We start from the raw sequence: 6,144 nt of genomic DNA, 5'->3' as shown, positions 1-6,144 counted from the left end.
CTGTCAAATATTAACCATTTTCAAATAAAAGGGGTAGTGTTAACCTTATTCAGCACTGAAATCTGTCAAACTTCTTTCAAAGTCCTTCATCACATATTAATATTAAAATAACTTAATTTCAGAGCACCACAAAGTCAGACCTCAGCACCTTTATGTACCTTTAATGTAAGATCGTTCTTAGGTCGCATACCAATTTAAAATCATAACATAAAAACTGCAATGGTACTGTTTTTAAAATCACGTGTAGTAGGCCTAAGTGTACAGTAAGTGTGTGTGTAAACATGCTTTAATGAAGTAGACTTCAAAAGCTTTTGAATTTGAGCTTACAGTTCTTTCATCAACCTGTCTTTTACATAAACTTACAAAATAGATACTTTAACTTAGTCCTCAGATAGAGGAGGGTTGCTGCTAGCTCAAGGTATTTCTGTCCCTCCCAAACTGCATTGAAATGGTATGTTTAGCAGCCAGAATTTAAAAATTTTCAGGGGGAGAAACCCCCTGACCCCTCCTATCATGATCTATATCACCCGTCAGAAAACAATTGCAACGTCTCAGATTGTGCCCCCCCCAGAATTTTGGCTTGCATGACGCCCCTGAGCGGGTGTATGATATTACGATGTTATGATGAACTATATGCCTTCTCCATCTCCATTGACGTTCTGAGATCTTCAAAGCGAGATGGTGAATGGGAACATTTTTTGTGTAACATTAGCAACACATTATTAGCTGTTTGATTACCTAGTCAAGCAAATGGCTATAATCACATTAATTACCGTTACGTGTCCAACATTGTAAAGAGCGATACCATTGTGCAGCGTTTACCTCAGTAAGTTGGCCGAGTGCATCTCTGAGTTGGCGTGAGTGGAGGTGGGGCTAATTAGCATATTCATTCAGATCGTACAAAAACATACTAATGAGATTGGAAAAATTCATAAGAATTGTTTCATACAAATGCATACAAATTCACAATCGCCACAAATTTGTCAAAATAGTTATGAATTGCCATAAGAGTGTGTGGGACTCTTAATTTGAAAAGGTGCATTTAGAAAACCTTATGGAAAGTAAATCGGTCAATTTTGACCCGTTTTTAAAGGTGAAGTGTGTAATTTCTGTCATCAAATAGGATTGCAAAAATAAGTACCTTTTCAAATAGTTTAGAATAAAGAAGAAAACACTTGCAGAAAACAAAATCACAACTGCAAAGTATAAATTACCTTTTAGGCCTGATGCCTCCTAACTAAACACTCCTGTCTGCAACTGGATAATTAGTTTTACATTGAAAAATTACACAACTGCATAGCAACACCTTGGCAACCGCCAATAACAAATTTACAGTAGTTGTCTCTGTGATTGTAGGTGAGGTACAGCTTCAAATAAGACCTTTACACTGGGTAGGCCTAAACCCAAGAATCATTATAAACTTTAAAGGGGTGGTTCAGGATTTTCGACATCGGACCTCATTTTCAAGTGAGCCTGGTTGTTATTCATCAGTGGAGACAGTTTTCAAAAAAATTCATCCAGTCCTTACTTTTGGATAGTTCGCCGGTGCTAGGCTAGCGCGAGTCAACGGTGCACGTTAGCCTGCCATTAAAAACAGTTTTACCCACTCCACAGTACACCAAAAGCAAATAAATTATAACGCCAGACTATCGATGTAAATGTCTATTGAGAGAATAATGTTAGAAATCAAAGTACTCTTGTCAGCGGCAGGTAAATACACTTGCGTGATTGTTATGTGGACCGTCTCTCTCGGTTTCCTAGGTAACCAAATATAACTCCGCCGCTGCTGTACACTGCTTATAAATACAGGGAACACATTATAACTAATGCAATGTGATGAATCGGTAGTTTTATTTCTAACATTATTCTCTCAACAGACATTTACATCGATAGTCTGGCGTTATAATTTATTTGCTTTTGGTGTACTGTGGAGTGGGTAAAACTGTTTTTAATGGCAGGCTAACGTGCACCGTTGACTAGCGCTAGCCTAGCACCGGCAAACTATCCAAAAGTAAGGACTGGATGAATTTTTTTGAAAACTGTCTCCACTGATGAATAACAACCAGGCTCACTTGAAAATGAGGTCCGACGTCGAAAATCCTGAACCACCCCTTTAAGAAGAAATCTTACAGCTTTTTGAAACATTTACGTAATTTCGGTTCTCTCGAGATACAAGATAATCATAAGAAAATGAGGCTGGCTAAAAAAGGAAGATTCAACCATAAAAGCTCCAGCTCAACAAAGCTTATTGTAAAAGCAATAAAAAGTGATTTTAATGAGCACCGTGCCCCTGGAAATAATGCGTACTGATGCATAATACAACAATCAGATGATGTGCTGTACTTCTCCAGCACAAATATTAGAAAACTGAGCTTGAGAGTATATAGTAGCTTTCACTGTGAACTGCACAGAAACGAATTAGGGATCAAATGAATAAATCCAGCATAAAACAACAAGCTGTCTTTTTGCGGATGTTGTGAGTGTCCATCTTCTAGCTCTACCGTGGACCGAGAGCATATGTTCACTTTCATCTCTACACATTTTTTTTCCTGTCTTATCTTTGCAAATCAAAATTTTAGCAAGCTCATTTTCCTCACAACAAGAAAGCAACTGGAAGATGGAGTCATTTTAAAACACAGAGGGTTTTGATCTACACGTTCTTTTGCACAACATGACTAATGGCGTTTGAATGGACTCTGTGTTTCGTTTCTGTGCTCAGTGACTGTTAACGTGGGAACAAATAGGAGCTGTAACCTTTAATCCTAAAAGCAGATCATTTACATAATCATTCTTTATCTGTTAAAGGTGATGTCGAAATTTCAGTCATTCCCCAACATTGCTATCTAAATTAGAGCGCCCCAGTTCCTTTAACGTGTGTCCCCATGAGGAAAGAGAAAGCTAGCATTTCTATTCATCTCCCAAAGCCTTCACTAGCAAATAGAGAATAGAGAAAGATTTTTGGGGGTTTCAGATGATGTAGTTACACCATCTACCAGCAGGAGGCTCAGGATCATGCTAACTAGACAGCTTAGCAGACAGAAATTACATTAGCATAGCAAATAATAGCTATTAAAATCTTATAAGGACTGTTCTGTTGACTTTGGGACCTCTGAAGTCCCTTTCAAACCTTATGACCCTATCAATATGAAACAGATAATCTCTAGGATGTTATTGAACTCTGAGATCAACTGCAGGGGAAAAAAGGGAAACGCTCATGGGGCGTAACGTGTCTTTGATATATATGGTCTGAGTGCACAACAAGCTAATAAGATGGCATAAAATCACTAGCCGCACGACATCTCTCTCTGGAGACGCAAGTAATGAGAGGAGATCAAACCCAGTTTGAGCTCAAGAGCTAATTCTTGACTATCTGCTGAAGTGAAGACAGTTGGAGAGATAAGGCAACACTGACACCTTGATTAGCTAATTTCCCGCCGTTAATCAGGTTTAGGAATCAGGCACAGCTGGCCTGACAGGTGACAGCTAAACAAGTTTGTATTCACTTAAATTACACAATTGAGACAGGGCTTATCATCCTCTAATGGCCTATTGAGGAATTGATTTGCCTTGTGTTAAGGCCACTCAAGCTTGCCATGTCGGTTTTTAAACTCACTTCTCCTCCAATACCTCAAACAGTCCCAACTGAGGCAAATCTTGCCTCCAGATTTTTTCTTGAACAGTCAAACATTAAGGTGTCACTACAAATAAAAACAATTTTCTAACGACAACAGTGCTGCTGCATATTTAGTCTAAAGCAGCTTTTCTCAAAGTATTCACTCCCCAAAGAGTCTCTAAACAGTTTTGTCTGACAGCTCCCTATGTAGGCAGAATTTTAAGGCATCATAGCCGCTCTCCTGATGCGAAGGTTGTTCCAAAAGGTAGGCAGAATAATTACGCTCATAAAGATACCTAATGTTGACCAAATTCTCTATTCATGTTGGCCTATTCATGTTCCCAAATAATCTTTAATCAAATAACTTCCTCTCCCTCTTGCAGCAACATCTCTTATCCGATGATGTTTTTCCTGGTGCAAGGGCAAAAAAACCTTTCACTCACATGATCAACCAAAAGCAAACCACAGCCATCCAACCATCCAATCAATTCCCAATGGACAAAATCAAGTCCTGCCCTACATTTTTTTCTTGTTCCAGAAGCCGCCTCAATCGAATATACGTCATAATAGGGAAGCAAAGACTATTGGAACTTCCGTTTCATGCTGACTTTAAGGGCCATTTAAGAGTGTGTGCAAGTGACAGGAAGTAAGAAAAATGGCAAAGATCAGTGCCCTTAACGCACACTTTCCCAGTAACAAGATACTTTATCAAGTAGTGAGTTTGATTCATTATAGTGAATCATTTTTTTTTTCAGATGATTCATTCAAATACACATATTAACAAAAAGATGCAGCATTTCCCTGTACTATAGGCTAAGTATAAATGTACAAGTTAAAGTTTAATACTATCACCTGAGATAGGCCAACATGAACATTCCTTCAAAACCCCTCATTGTTTTTGAATGAGCAAAAATAAAGCTCTGATTAAATGATACATTTTATACTTAGATATTTATATTTTTGAATGATCAAAATGTACAGACCCCTCAAGTATTTTCAATATAGTTACTTTTTGTTTGTAGCTTGTATTATAGCTAAATACTACAAAGCAGTAGCTTGTTCAATTACTTCAAATTATGATTAGCCAACACAATCTCAGGCCAATTCGTACGTATTTTACGAGGTGGCTAATTTGTACAAATTTATATGACCTCACTCGTAAGAATTCGTAAGATTCGTAAGAATTCGAATTCGCTAAATCGTACATATTTTACGAGTTGCCCAATTCATATGAATTCATACGAATGACCTACCCCTGACCCCGCCCCTAAACCTACCCATCACTGGGGTTTAGACAAATTGTACAAATTCGTACGAATTGGTTGTGAGATAGCGTTATTAGCATGTAGCTTCACCAACACTGAGTATATGTGTGATTGAGATATGTTAATGCAAGTTTAAAGTATTGTTTTTGGCTTAGCAACGAGCTAATGGCAAACTCTATTGAACGTGAGTAATGGTATTTGTATGACACAAGAGGTTTCTGCCAATGTAGTGTGTTCTAATTGGTCACTTAAATTGTTTTTTCAAAGTTAGTCTGCTATGTAGGCAGTAGACAGCGAGCCAGTGTAGCCTACTAGTTTTGGAACAGATCCAGTGTTTGGGAGAGAGCTCTTTCTCACTCCGTTGGGTGTAAAGAAGCCATACACACTATTGTATGCTTCTCTATTTTTGGTGTCTGATTAATGTTCCTGGCCACTTTAGAGACTCTCTGATATATGGCTTCTACTTAAATATATTTTTCAAGAGAGGCGACACCTTTGTGTATTTCCTGTTCTATTTCATGTCTTTTTCACAAGTGCACCAACAAAGTAATCTCTATCATTTTGTTAAAGTGTCTTAAATATGAAGTGTATAATTTATGTGCCATAGTGTCACTGAATTGCAAAAATCACTGGTTTCTTGAACAATCCCCATTTTCCTTTAGTCAGACAAACAGATAGTCCCACTGGACTAATCACATGAACTAAATACATTTACATAGAGGATCGTCAAATGGCAGAAATATTAAAGAGGGGCAGTCATGCTTTATATTTAAAAGGTGAAGTGGATTTCTTGGCACATGGAGACATGACACCATCATTATCAACAAAACCACTAAGAAAATTGCTGACAGATTACTTAACTTAAAGCCTTTGCCCCATCAACATTTTCTTAAAAGCCTTGACATTTTTGAGCAATAAGCTCATTTTCAAATGATAAAGTGGCGTGTGACAATTATTAGTTTATTAAAGCAGGGTTTCCCAATGGGGGGCTCATGATGCAGAGGTGTGTAGTAACGAAATAGGCCTACATTTACTTCGTTTGAGTATTTTCTAGATTTAAATGTGGGTACTTTAACTCGAGTACATTTCTAATGAAAAAACTGTACTTTTACTTCGTTACGTTGGGCGACGTTCCTCTCGTTACTTTATTTTAATAAAGACAAGTTTATTTTAAAAAAACAACAACTACGTGTTAAATGCGTAGTTTATTCCAAGCGCGCTGAATCTTTTTCTGGGGCATTCACAAATAAATCACTATTTTGAGTT

This window comes from Abramis brama, assembly GCF_963993115.1.
Source record: "Abramis brama genome assembly, chromosome: 25".
NCBI lineage: Eukaryota > Metazoa > Chordata > Actinopteri > Cypriniformes > Leuciscidae > Abramis > Abramis brama.
Note: the sequence above shows the minus strand (reverse complement) of the source record.